The 14,555-nt window shown below is 49.1% G+C and overlaps 1 protein-coding gene across 1 annotated transcript in view; it reads left to right on the forward strand.

Annotated features, from left to right (window-relative positions):
* The first annotated feature begins 13,656 nt into the window (after window positions 1-13,656).
* Window positions 13,657-14,555, forward strand: part of LOC125757307 (uncharacterized) — a 48,604-nt gene continuing 47,705 nt past the window's right edge. Inside the window, exon 1 of the mRNA XM_049412765.1 lies at window positions 13,657-13,771. The gene's annotated coding sequence lies outside the window, so the exon portion shown is untranslated. The remainder of the gene's footprint in view (window positions 13,772-14,555) is intronic.

The raw sequence follows: 14,555 nt of genomic DNA on the forward strand, positions 1-14,555 counted from the left end.
AGATGAAAGATGTCACAGTTTCCCCGAGAGGGGGAAAGAACGATGCCTTAGGAAATACTTAAGATACCATACAAAAAACGCTCGCTCCTTTAGCAAACACGGGCGCTGCAGTCAGCAAAGTGACCTTCGTGCGGTCTATGGCTTCAAGGCAAACTTTCCGATATTAGCACAGCCCGTAGAGGGCAACGAGCCACGTGTTGAACCCCCTCAAGAGATACGGGCGCGAGCACAGGCGACCGCGCCCTGTAGGTCACAGTACGAAGCCACAGGCGCGCAGCCCCACTCCGGCGAAAGACGAAAGGGGCGACGTCATTATCGCGCCCTTTAGCAATTTGCGCCATCTCGCATGTGATAGAGAACAAACCTCTGCCACGCTGAAGCACTCAGAGATCTGAGCACTACCAACGGTAAATGTTGTATATGAATAACTCGTTGTCAGTATGCTGGAGGATGTAAGCGTTGTGGCGCATTAAGCATCCCTCTTCGGAGCGTCAGGGTTGCAAGTTGGTATGCTGGCCGAGCGCTACGAAAAAATCTTCTACTGAACTATTTTCCCCCGGCAGACACCTGGCTAACCAAGCACCAGGTGACGGCATGGCGCTTCGTACATACGAACACGTTCCCGAATTCAGTGGCATATCACTACTACCCTGAGTTATAATCAGATATGTGTAGGTTTGTTACGAAAGGACGGACCTGAATTATATGTTGTGGGCTTGCCTCAGAGTGCCAGGGCAAAATAGAAGGTACATTAACAAAAGAGCAGTGGGAGATAGAACTGCTAAGTGCAGACCCAGAAGTGCAACTGCAAGTCATTCGGCAAGCAGGAAGATGCCGCTAGAGCGCAAGGACTCATGGCAGCCGCCGAGGGAGGACAGACGGTCCTATTAAATAACAGTTATTTCCTCCTCCTCCTCCTCTGAACTACTTTTTCTTATGCAGAATATATATATATATATATATATATATATATATATATGCATATAGAGAACTTCTTCTGGCTACCGTAATAAAATGTGTGACAAACTTCGTAATACAATATCGGAAAAAAAAACAAATATTTATTTTACCCTAACGGTTTCGGCTGGTGGTCCAGCCTTCTTCGGAGGATGTGAGTGAAATGAAGTGGCCATGGCCGAACCCGCAGAACAAGGGCCGGCCACCCAGTTTGGGGGCCAGACAATACTCTAAAAAGAAAGCAAAAAAGAGAGAAAAAATAGAAAAAGAAAGAGAGAACTAACGAAGGAAGCAACAGTGACAAAGCGAGGGAGAGAAAGAACAGCGGGAGGAGAGGCGGAGAGCCGCCGGAGGCGGGCGAGGCGACGGGCTATGCCTGTCTTATCTTAGTACGGTAGATAAAAAGCGGCGTGAGCAAGGGACGAAGGAAAAGGGGAAAAGAAAAATGTCGCTTCTACACATCACACACACAGCGTCCAAGTTGACATGGCTCGGCGGTTCGCTCGCGGCGCCTGGCCGTGTATGCAAGAGAAGAGGTACATACGACCCGCTCTAGCTGTGGGAAGACTCTGGCCGCGATACAAGGCTAAAAGTGCCCCCCCCCCCTCTGTCTTTTTCGGAAAAAAATAGAAAAAAATAAAAGAAAGAGTGGAGCCGGTTGATACATGTGGTAACGATTGGGTCTATTTTCACGCGCTCGATTGCTTCCTTAGCGTCCCGGTGCGTCTGAACTAACGTACGTATAAATAAATACATTAATTAATTTATTCCCTTTCAGGGCGCTACGATTGGCCACGGAGGCACGTCAGCCGCCCAGGGCTCTCGTTGATTCCGTGGGAGAGTGATTTGAATTTGTTTATGAAATATGACTCCCGTTGTTCGCGCTCCCGTGTGTTATGGAAGCCGGATTGTAGAAGTGGAACACTTAAGTGCTCCAAAGAGTGACCAGGCAGATTAAATGAACAGGAGCAGTGGACCAATATCTTAAAAGATACATCTCTTAAGCTTACGCGGGTCGTAATAGAGCACAGCACACGTAAGGCGGCGGAGCTTAAAAAGGAAGAACAGAGGCAGCTAAATCGCTCGAGTTTGACGCAGTTAGAAACTGAAGAGCTTGTCAAATACGAAGAGCGAAAGAGATGTACGATTCAGGGCAAAAAGGAAATGAAATTGAAGCGTGAAGGCGCGTGGCCGGCTTGAAACAGTCCCGCCAGTAATCCTTCCTCAAAGTACATAAATCAAACTGAGACCTCCCGTAAATCTCCTCAGAATAACACCGACGTCACCAATGTGGTTAACCTGTCTAGTGAGCCTTTGACACCTGCGCAAATAAAGTTGCTATCAAAAGGTCTCACCTTCTGTCCCGTCTCTGGAAGAATTGACGAATTTCAGCTGTACCAAGATTTGGACAACTTTGCCAGAACATTGCATCTAAAAGAATATTTTCATGACCGAAGCAGCACACGAGCAAATCAATTTTCCGATAAATCATGGACTTCAAGTCCAAGTCCAAATATTTAGACATGTACATTTCAGCCGTACAGGGAGATATAATTAAGGAATATCAAAAATACCGACCCATTCACAACAATCTGTCCAGGGAGGACCGCGAGGCTTTACGCAGCTTAAGTGACAGCCAGACCATTATTGTCAAACCGGCCGATAAGGGTGGCGCTGTGGTTGTGCTCGACAATACTGACTACATAAAGGAAGGGCTTCGCCAACTGGCAGATCAAAAGTTTCACAAAGAACTCCCCTGTGATCCCACAGAGGAACATGACCGGGAAATTAAAGCTTCATTAACCTCATTACGTAAAAGCGGTAAGATAAAACATCTTATGCTTGAAATGATGTCACCGGGCAACTCCTCCCCTGGCAGCTTCTATTTACTGCCTAAAATTCACAAGATTAACAATCCCGGCTGACCTATAGTTTCTAGCAATGGCACCGCTACTGAAAAAAATCTCTAGTTTCATCGATCATCTTGTGGCGACCACTGCGCGCATACTTACGCAGCCTCCGTCTCGTCATTGATTAGCCCGGCGTGACACAGCTACTTGCTGCAACACGCTTCCCATAAAAGACAGCGCCACGCAGTTCCGTCGGAGGCTTACGTCACCACCGCTGGCTATATAACCCAAGCTACCAAGCTTGGTTTCATGTTTGTTTCTCTAACCTTCCGAAGCGCAGCATCGGCATGCTTGCCCTGCTGCTGCTACTACGTTAATAAACATCGTTTCGTTTTATGTTGGGATCCGTCCTTCACCGACTCCGCATCCCACATCTGGTGACCCGGAAAACGAACAAACCGCACCGCCATGACCCGGACCTTGGAATGACCTTCCAGAAGATTCCACGGGACATTTACGCCGAGTCAACCGACCTCTGACACGCCTATCACGATGGCGCTGCGACCGGATGAAACCACGGCGCACTGCATCTTGCTGCCGCCGGAGTTTCCCGAATTCTGGCCGCGATGTCCAGCCATCTGGCTCATCAAGATGGAGGCTGGTTTCTCCCTGCGTAACATCGTCTCGCAGCAGGACAAGTACGCCATCACGGTAGCTATGCTTCCTCCTGCTCTGCAACGCATTGTGCCTCCTCTTGGGCCGCAGGCATACGACCAACTTCGAGGGTTCGTGCTAGCCCCACCGCAACCGGCAGCAACCGTTGCCGCACCCGCCGCAGCAATCGTGCCCGCACCCGCCGCAGCAACCGTGCCCGCACCCGCCGCAGCAGCCGTGCCCGCACCCGCCGCAGCAGACGAGCCCCCGGCACCCGCCGCAGCAGACGAGCCCCCGGCACCCGCCGCAGCAGACGAGCCCCCGGCACCCGCCGCAGCAGACGAGCCCCCGGTACCCGCCGAAGCAGACGAGCCCCCGGTACCCGCCGCAGCAGACGAGCCCCCGGTACCCGCCGCAGCAGACGAGCCCCCGGCACCCGCTTCGGCAGACGAGCCCCCGGCACCCGCTTCGGCAGACGAGCCCCCGGCACCCGCTTCGGCAGACGAGCCCCCGGCACCCGCTTCGGCAGACGAGCCCCCGGCACCCGCTTCGGCGGACGAGCCCCCGGCACCCGCTTCGGCGGACGAGCCCCCGGCACCCGCTTCGGCGGACGAGCCCCCGGCACCCGCTTCGGCGGACGAGCCCCCGGCGCCCGCTTCGGCGGACGAGCCCCCGGCGCCCGCTTCGGCGGACGAGCTTCCGGCGCCCGCTTCGGCGGACGAGCCCTCGGCGCCCGCTTCGGCGGACGAGCCCCCGGCACCCGCAGACGCGCCCCCGGCACCCGCGACGGCAGACGAGTCCCCGGCACCCGCGACGGCAGCACAAGGCCACACCTGGCACCCTGTCGGCGCCCCTCATCTCGACGGGCGGCAGTATGGTGTCCTCTGTGCCCGTCGCGCCCGCACCAGTCAAAGAGAGCGTGCAGATTGTGGTGAGCAAGGTTCCGCAGACTCCGGCAGGGACTCCCCAGCAGCGCATACAGGTTTTGCCGGCGCACGATGGCAGCGTCGTACTGCACCCTCACGGCAGCACCCTGTCATCCATGACTGCGCCGGCACCCTCCCCGGTACTGGTGGCCACGACGGTCCCGCCTTCGTCGACGAGCGCGCCCGGTGCGACCTCTCTCTCGCGGACCCACTCGGCCCTCCTGGAGCGTCTCTCCGCAGCGCCGCCCGTCAGCGGAACGGCTCGCAGAATCCACGCGGTTTCTCCATCAGTATTCTGCGCTGCTCTCAGCCCCGACCCCCCGAAAAAAAATTCAGCACCCGTGCCCCTGTCCCATCGCCGTGGGCTTTTCAACCAGCTCCCTGAGCTATAGACCCTCAGGGCTCTGCACTCCGCGGGGGGGTGATGTGGCGACCACTGCGCACAGACTTACGCAGCCTCCGTCTCGTCATTGATTAGCCCGGCGTGACACAGCTACTTGCTGCAACACGCTTCCGATAAAAGACAGCGCCACGCAGTTCCGTCGGAGGCTTACGTCACCACCGCTGGCTATATAACCCAAGCTACCAAGCTTGGTTTCATGTTTGTTTCTCTAACCTTCCGAAGCGCAGCATCGGCATGCTTGCCCTGCTGCTGCTACTACGTTAATAAACATCGTTTCGTTTTATGTTGGGATCCGTCCTTCACCGACTCCGCATCCCACAATCTCATTATATAGCCACATCCCAGAAACATTTCCATCATATGTCAAAGATACCAGCCACTTCCTTCGAGAAGTCTCAAATATTGTTGTACCACTAGGAAGCTATTTGGTGACCATGGATGTCTCATCGCTGTACACCAACATTCTCCACACCGAAGGAATCGCCGCCACAATCGCAGCCTATGGAAAAAGTAAATCGACAAGTGAGTGCGATGAAAGCGCTTTAGAGGTGCTCCTAAATCTTGTACTGAAACATAATCACTTTGAATTCGGCCGCAAACATTACCTACAAGTCAACGGAGCAGCCATGGGAACCAAAATGGCCCCAAACTATGCAAATATTTTCATGGCATCTTTAGATTCCTTTTTTCGAAAGTTCTCCATCCAAACCTATATTCTACCGACGTTTTCTTGATGATATATTCTTCGTGTGGGCTGATGGTGAGCATAGCCTTTCAAAATTCGTCTCTGATTTCAACCCCCTGCACCCTTCGATAACATTTACACACACGTACTCGCAGGAGAGTGTTCATTTCCTGGATGTCACTGTATCAGTCAGTGGCACCCACATCTCCACTTCCCTATATAAAAAACCAACTGATCGCCAAAATATCTGCATTTCCACAGTAGTCACCCCCGCCACTGCAGAAACGATGTTACTTACTCTAAAGCCCACAGATAAAGAAGAATTTGCTCTGAAATTACACAATTTGACACCCACGCACAGGAACTGAGAACAGCATTCTTGCGTCAAAAGTACCCCGACAAAATCATTGACAATGCAATTGAGCGCGCTGTCTCCCTGGACCGAGGGGTCACAATGGAAGAAAGGGACGGAAATAAGATCGAGTGTCAGGGGCAAATTTAGTTGTCACGTACTCCGCAGCAGCCTCTCGGGTAAACTCTGTATTAAGCGGCCACTTCAACATACTTAAACAGAGTAGTCGACTCTCTACTGTATTTCAAACCCACCGAAGGTGGTTTACGGAAGAAATAAAAACCTGAGGGACTTGCTGGCCAGGGCGAAAACACACAAATTCGACCACCATCAGGGCTGTAGACCATGCGGGAAACCTCGCGGCAGGGTGTGCAAGCACATGGTGACCACAAATACTGCCGAAGCCTCCTATTCGGATTTTGATTATAAAATTAAAGACGACCTTAATTGCGACTCCTGCAATGTGGTATACAAAAGTCGCTGTGAAGTGTGCAAGCAGGAATATGTTGGACAGAGAGAAACCTCCTTCCATTTACGCTTAACAACCACAGGGCACACGTGAAAGGCCTCCCTAATTTGCCGTTCTCCAAACACATTAATCTCAATGGTCACTCTTTTGAGCACATAAGTATTACACTTCTACAATCCGGCTTCCAGAACACACGGGAGCGTGAACAACGGGAGTCATATTTCATAAACGAATTCAAATCACTCTTCCACGGAATCAACGAGAGCCCTGGGCGACTGAAGTGCCTCCGTGACCAATCGTAGCGCCCTGAAAGGGAATAAATTAATTAATGTATTTATTTATACGTACGTTAGTTCAGACGCACCGGGGCGCTAAGGAAGCGATCGAGCGCGTGAAAATCGACCCAATCGTTACCACATGTATCAACCGGCTCCACTCTTTCTTTTATTTTTTTCTGTTTTTTTTTTTTCGGAAAAGAAAGGGGGGGCGCACTTTTAGCCCTGTATCGCGGCCAGAGTCTTCCCACAGCTAGAGCGGGTCGTATGTACCTCTTCTCTTGCATACACGGCCCGGCGCCGCGAGCTAACCGCCGAGCCATGTCAACTTGGACGCCGTGTGTGTGATGTGTAGAAGCGACATTTTCCTTTTCCCCTTTTCCTTCGTCCCTTGCTCACGCCGCTTTTTATCTACCGTACGAAGATAAGACAGGCATAGCCCGTCGCCTCGCCCGCCTCCGGCGGCTCTCCGCCTCTCCTCCCGCTGTTCTTTCTCTCCCTCGCTTTGTCACTGTTGCTTCCTTCGTTAGTTCTCTCTTTCTTTTTCTATTTTTTCTCTCTTTTTTGCTTTCTTTTTAGAGTATTGTCTGGCCCCCAAACTGGGTGGCCGGCCCTTGTGCAGCGGCTTCGGCCATGGCCGTTTCATTTCACTTACATCCTCCGATGAAGGCTGGACCGCCAGCCGAAACCGTTAGGTTAAAGTAAATATTTGTTTTGTTTCCTATATTGTAGCACAAAGTTTTTCACTATATATATATATATATATATATATGGCTGTTCTTGTTCTCTCGCTTCGTCGTTCTCTTCTTCAGCGGTTCGTTCCTTCACCGGTGCCCTGGCACGGCCGGAGCTGGCACCTGCAGTGCCGTCGTGAAGGCAATACTGGGGGCCGCTTCTCTGACTGCGTTGTACCAGGAGCGAAAACGCAGTCCCCTAGCTCGTGGATCAACACGGGAGGGGTGGCTTGTCCTTCGTTATTTTTTCGCTCAGTGTAACTTGTCCCATTAATCGGGTGGCAATCGCCGGGCAGATTCCAGGAGCTGACGTATCGGCCCCCCGAACGCACCACGAACGCGCGGCAATTAGGTCCCTTTAGTGCACCAGCGAACGCCGAATGTGGTCCAAAGACAGAGTCAGACCTAAGAGTTGATAACAGGAACAAAGTATATCCTCAGTTAATGCAGTACAACCATCACGCAAACATGCGCACTCAGCTGGTATCAGTCACCACTCACAATATAACATAGCCCTTATAACAACCGGACCAAAACAAACAGATCGCGCGCTACAAATGCAATCTTATGCATTACAATCTATTCAAGAACTCTTAAAGTCTTGAATATTCACCAAACGTAGCGAGTCCACAGTTCTTGGAACGTAACTTGAATGCTTCACTTTCACACATACTCCAGCTCTGATCGTCGTTGCTGCCTTCCGTCGTTGGCCCTGAATGTTCCTATTCCAGGAAACACACCCGTCACTTTCCCTGCTCACACGACGTCATCACTCGATTCTTCAAGATCGATGACTGACTGACCACACTGCATCATAAAACACGTCTTCTTTGGCCGGCTGAACCACACTCAAACTAACTTCTTCACCGTCTTTGACCGAGTACTCCTTCACGTCGGTGCACGCTTATATCTACACGATCCCGGTTTCCAGAAGCGTTGGGTGTGTTCTTTGGCGTGCAGCACAGCCAAAGATAGGGAAAGCGCGAGATTCTGCTGGTCGGTCCGATTCGCAGTGGCACCACTCGGCATCGCATCATGCTTCCTCTCACGAGGTTTCCAGAGTTTGCCGGGCGTTTGATGCGAGACTCCTATTCGGGGGTGGCCGTCTCGAGGGGGGGGGGGGAGACGGCGGCGCCCCGGCGTCTTCCGATATTTAGCTTTTCCCTTGCGCGCGCCGTGAATTCCCGTTGTAGTCCGAAAGCGGCCGAGCGCGCGCGTTATTAACGCGCTCGTTTGTGACACTGAGATAGAACTGCCATATTCGCAATATAAACCGGCACCTCCACGTGCCCAATTGATGATGAGCTTGCGACCCCCGTCATCGATTTTTGTGGCTTGGAAGCGGTCCTGTACTCAGGCAAAGAAGATAGTGAGGTGGGTCGCGACGAGGAGTTTGAGTTATCGACCGCGAAGCCCACCTTGCGGCCTGTGTCGGTGTCTGCATCTGCCGCTGCACATTCCACGAAGCTTGTTGTGAAGGTGCTGCAGGGCACAGCTACACTGTCCGTGCAGTGCTTTTGACGATCTCGGTTACAGAGAGAGGGCATGGTAGTGGGGGCCCGAGCTGCACCGTCGAGCTTGGTCGTCTCATAGCTCCCATTCGCGTCAGACAGTGGGTCGGCAGTTATGGGGTCGCAGACATGTGAAAGCGGGCGAGAAAGGATTGTCAGCATGGCATACCATTCAGGCCAAAATCATTGGCTGTTGCCTTTGTAGCCATGCCATGCCTTGGCGGCACCGCGAAGGTGGTCGATGGCAATGAGCCATTTTCGGTAGTCCGGCCAGGCATGGAGGGTGCCGAGTTAAATTATAACCTCGATCCACCGGAAGACGTCGACCTGGAAGCCTCGGAACTCCGGTACTGCCCAAATAGCCGACGATAGTGAAGCGGCAGGCGGGAACCCAGAGTTGAACGACGCGAAACGGTCGAGATGTTGTGACAGTTACGTGAGGGCTCGCACGAGCTCCGCGTGGTTGTCGAGTGAAGCTCCCGACGAGCCAGGAATCGCGTCCGCGCAGAATGCGGCAGTGCCGGTGCTCACGGCGGCGGGATCCATGCCCAAAGACACATGGACGGCGCCCCTTGTGAAGTGGTATAACAGCATCGGTGAAGCAGCGTGGAGCCGCCGAGGAGGCGTGGAAGCCGTCGCCGAATGGTCGCTCCAGCGGCGACGGTTAGCAGGTGTCAAGGAGGCCTGGACGCCGTCCTCAACCCGTGCTTACCGCGGCGGCAGGTTAGGTGGTTACACGAACGAGGAAGCCTGGGCGGAGTTCCTGAGATGTCGGGGCCCGTAACGCCGAAGATCCGAAGATCCAGAAGATCCAGCCGGGGACCGGCCTTCCTCAGGGAACCCACGATATAGAAATGCGCTCATTTTAAGTAGACACGTGATATAAGGGGCCCCACATGTGATCTATCACTATCACACAGTAATCACTGCAGTAAGCCGAGTCATGCACGGTGACAACAGCAAAGGCGTGTAAACGCATCTGACAGAGCTGGCGCTTCCATGAAACAGATCGCGGGACTAGCAATTTGCAAACCGTGACAAGAACTACAAACAAAAAAGACAATTCTGCGAACGCATATCGGAAAAAAAATATAAACGGAAAAAATAACAATAATAAAAAAAATTGCTTGAACAAGACAAGATGCGTTACTAATCAATTTCAAGGGGTGCAAACATCGACAACAAAAATCAATACTACTTCGTAGTATTGGTTCTACTGGATCCAAGGACGCTTCCTTCCTCATATATATATATATATATATATATATATATATATATATATATATGTGAAGGAAAGGAGGGGACTCTTAAAGGCTCGTTTTCGTTTGTTAGACACAATATTAATGAGAATTGACAGACAATAATGCCAAGGAAAGTATAGGGGGTGTTATCTGTAGTATTTAGACATAAATGTGAAGAAAGTAAAGTGGAATAAAAAAGATAACTTGCCGCCGGCAGGGACCGAACCTGCGACCTTCGAATAACGCGTCCGATGCTCTACCACTGAGCTACGGCGGCGGTAATCCTCCCGTCCACTTTATGGGGTATATATGTTCATTTAAACCTAGGAGTGTTAGTCAGCGCCAATCCCTGCCGGCGGCAAGTTATCTTTTCGTCCACTTTACTTTCTTCACATTTATATTCTAAATACTACAGATAACACCCCCTATACATTCCTTGGCATTATTGTCTGTTAATTCTCATTAATATTTTGTCTAACAAACAAAAACGAGCCCTTAAGAGTCCCCTCCTTTCCTTCATTCATAGCGAGGGTCTCGTTCTCGCAGACATGATGCCTTCAGGTAGTATGCGAGGGAATATTGGTCAGCTTCCAGCTCGTAAAAAGATCACGTGCTACGTGACGCCAGGCAGAAAAAAGTGTTCCACACTCGCCGCCTTGGCTGCGATTGGCGCTGACTAACACTCCTAGGTTTAAATGAACGTATATACACCATAAAATGGACGGGAGGATGACCGCCGGCGTAGCTTTGTGGTAGAGCATCGGACGCGTTATTCGAAGGTCGCAGGTTCGGTCACTGCCGGCGGCAAGTTATCTTTTCGTCCACTTTACTTTCTTCACATTTATATTCTAAATACTACAGATAACACCCCCTATACTTTCCTTGGCATTATTGTCTGTTAATTCTCATTATATATATATATATATATATATATATATATATATATATATATATATATATATATATATATATATATATATATATATATATATATATATATATATATATATATATATATACACACATACAGGGTGTCCCAGCTATCACGCGGCACGATTTTCAAAAAGAGGAACAGCGTTACGCGAAGCAAAGCTACTGCATATTGTTCCTAGTACACTGCAGTAGCCACTGCTATTTTTTTCGGTAATGAGTTTTAATTATTAGCCATATTTATATTTGTAACTCGGCAAGTACTCACCTAATTGTCAAAATGTCAATGAGGCGTATCTAGGCATGTTCAAATGGCATCTAACTGTCGTATTTTCAACACCGTGCTAATTGCGCGCTCATTTTTTTCCGGTTGATCACGAAAGCCTGCGAAATATGAAAAGTGACGCATGATTAGGTCGCTGCGCGCATCGGGAACCAGCGCCCTCAAACAAGCTCGCTAAGAGGTAGCCAGTACCAAGGAAAAAAAGTGCAGAAAGAAAAAATATATTTGAATTGTCCTATCGAACACTCCCTGGCCGAAGAAATGCACCGCTTGGTTTTACAGTCGGGCCGTAATCAGAACAGCGCTCCTGCCGCGTTTTTAATGAGAACAGTCGGCTGTGAGATATGGATAATGATAGTGGTGTACTATCACACGGAATGAATCCCAGCGAAACTGCGACGCATATGGTTGGCACCCGACCTTGCCAAAATGCTGAACCCTGTCTCTAATAATATCTGTGGTTTAACGTCCCAAAACCACGATATGATTATGAGAGACGCCTAGTGGAGGGCTCCGGAAATTTCGACCACCTGGGGTTCTTTAACGTGCACCTTAATCTAAGTACACGGGCCTCAAATATTTCCGCCTCCATTGAAAATGCAGCCGCCGCGGCCGGGATTCGATCCCGCGACCTTCGGGTCAGCAGCCGGGCGCCATAACCACTAGACCGCCGTGGCGGGGCAGGAAAGCTGTCTCTGGCAACGGACAGTAGGCAGAGCGGTTGTTTGCAGTAAGCTTATTTGAGGGAGCACATGTTGTTGGGCTAGTCGGTTCATGTTCTTTCGGAAGCTACGGAAGTGGCTATTTCGCGCAAAGAAAACACAAGGGGAGGGTTAAGGGGAGCGCTCCCCTTAACCCTCCCCTTGTGTTTTCTTTGCGCGAAATAGTCACTTCCGTGGCTTCCGAAAGAATTATTTGAGGGAGCTGGTTTCCTTTGCGCGTGGGAGCGTAGTCACGTGCTATTTTTCATTTTTCGCGGGCTTTCTTTATTAGCTTGAAAAAATGAGCACGTAATTAGTACGTTGTTGAAAATAGCGCAGTTAGATTCCATTTGAGCATGCCTAGATACGTCTCATGGGCATTTTGACAATTCGGTGAGTACTTGTCGACTTGCACATTTAATTATGACTAATTATTTAAATTTCATTAACGAAAAAAATAGCAGTGGATACTCCAGTATACTAGGAACAATATGCAGTAGGTGTGCTTCGCGTAACGCCGAACGCCGTTCCTCTTTTTTAAAATCGTGCTGCGTGATTGCTGGGACACCCTATATATATATATATATGTATATATATATATATATATATATATATATATATATATATATATATATATATACATATACAGGGTGTCCCAGCAATCACGCAGCACGATATATATATCTATATATATTGTATGGAAGCGAAGCAAAGCACGCATTGCGTCAAAGATAGTTTTAACATCACAGATTCTCGGACGAGATCAACGAGATGACAGCATGAAACACACACCTGCGACTTATTGTAATGTGAAACCATTTCATGTAAAACTATTTATTACCGAGGGTAGAGTGATTCCCAACATGTTGGCTCTTCTATTTCATTCAGTTTTTGGCAAGCTAGACGGTGGCATGCTTGATAACGGCTGAGCCATGCGCTTGGGGAGTCTCATAGCGTTAGGCTTACTTACACGCAACTACTCGAACCTCGCCTGCTGCGTTAGACATATTCTGAGGTCGCAGAAGTGTCCATGAAGAGTGGTAAGCGCGACTAGACAGGGCGAAGAAAGAAAACAGACAAGGACACAGCGCTACTTTCAACTGATTTTATTTTCGCTCGAACCGATAAATATATACCGAGCGAGCGGAAACAGCAGAAAGAACAAATAGACAATCAGTGGTTATATCGCTGAACCGAACACGTGTACAGGGCAATATCACAGCACATCAAAAGCATTAACGCGACAAAGCAAGATATTGCAACTCTTTTTCTGAAAGCGAGAGGGAAGGCTGACTAACGCACATCTCTTCTAATCTATTAATCTCATAGGCCTCAACAATTTCTCTAGTCATTTTACTATGCGCCTTATATAGGATACAGGTGTTTTCAAACAAGGGCATGCAGCCACAATCTCGGCAATGAATGCCCAAATGACCTGAGATTGCTTTTGTGACGTTATAGTGATGCTCTTTCAGTCTCTGGTTAATACATCTGCCGGTCTGACCAACGTACGTCCTTTTACCACTCTTCATGGATGCAAACCAACTAGCCCGCCAATGTGTTTTAGCGCAGAAGTGTGTTGTATTTTGTACTGAGCCGTTGTCCCTTGATATCGTAGCACACCTTGTCAAGTGTTTGCTATCTTATCTTCACGAGGCCACGCCGCTTGTATTTCACCAGCTATCATCTGTGTCCGGGTACTGCAGAGGAAACGACCCCGGACTGTTATAGCGCAGGTGACGATCAACCGTTCCGTTCTTACATATAGCAGGAATCAAGAAATTAGACGCCACGCAGAAGGTAGGATCCAGTAATATTTATAACATATTATAAAGGCTTGTTGCCTTTTATGTGAAAGTTGTGACATTTTTTCTCGAGCATCGTTACGTGAATATGGGTAGTTTTATGGTGACAAAATTCTGAGACACGTGTTTCCAGAAACAAAGTTGTGTTCGACATCTATGTTTATTCATCATGGCATGGTGGCTAAATTTTCTGTGAAATTGATTTAAACTTGAGCACTACAGAATAATTTTGATCATCTGCGTTTCCTTAACCGGCACTTAAAGCTAAGTACGCTGGTCTTCTTGCTTTTCGCCTCACTGATTTACGGCCGAGTTGGCCAGGTATTGAATCCCCATGCTGAAGCATAGTAGCAGGACCCGTTGTTTCAAGCTACTATGCTAGGTAATACTTATGAGTAAGCGCAGTCGAAAAATTAATGTAAAGATCAATGACGACAGTTTTTAAGAAGCAGTCTAGTTGATTTGACTTCATAGCTATATATAGCTTTGCGTATATATCCATAACAACTTATTTATAACAATGAAAATGAACGGTTCTTTGCCTGAAGCATATGAGCACATAAACGTTCGCAATGGTAGCGCAATATTTTTAGATATTTAGGCAACGGATGACATACTTTTGATTATACTCAGCCTAAAAATAACAGATGCGGAGATATTGATGGTATTCAGAGAAAACCTGCAAAATTTGCTGCAAATGTTAGAGCGCCAACGTTCACAGATATTTTTAACCTTTGTTAAGCTACGTCAGAATTTTGCAGTCAAAATACAAATTTCAA

This window comes from Rhipicephalus sanguineus, chromosome 2, assembly GCF_013339695.2.
Source record: "Rhipicephalus sanguineus isolate Rsan-2018 chromosome 2, BIME_Rsan_1.4, whole genome shotgun sequence".
Classification (NCBI taxonomy): domain Eukaryota; kingdom Metazoa; phylum Arthropoda; class Arachnida; order Ixodida; family Ixodidae; genus Rhipicephalus; species Rhipicephalus sanguineus.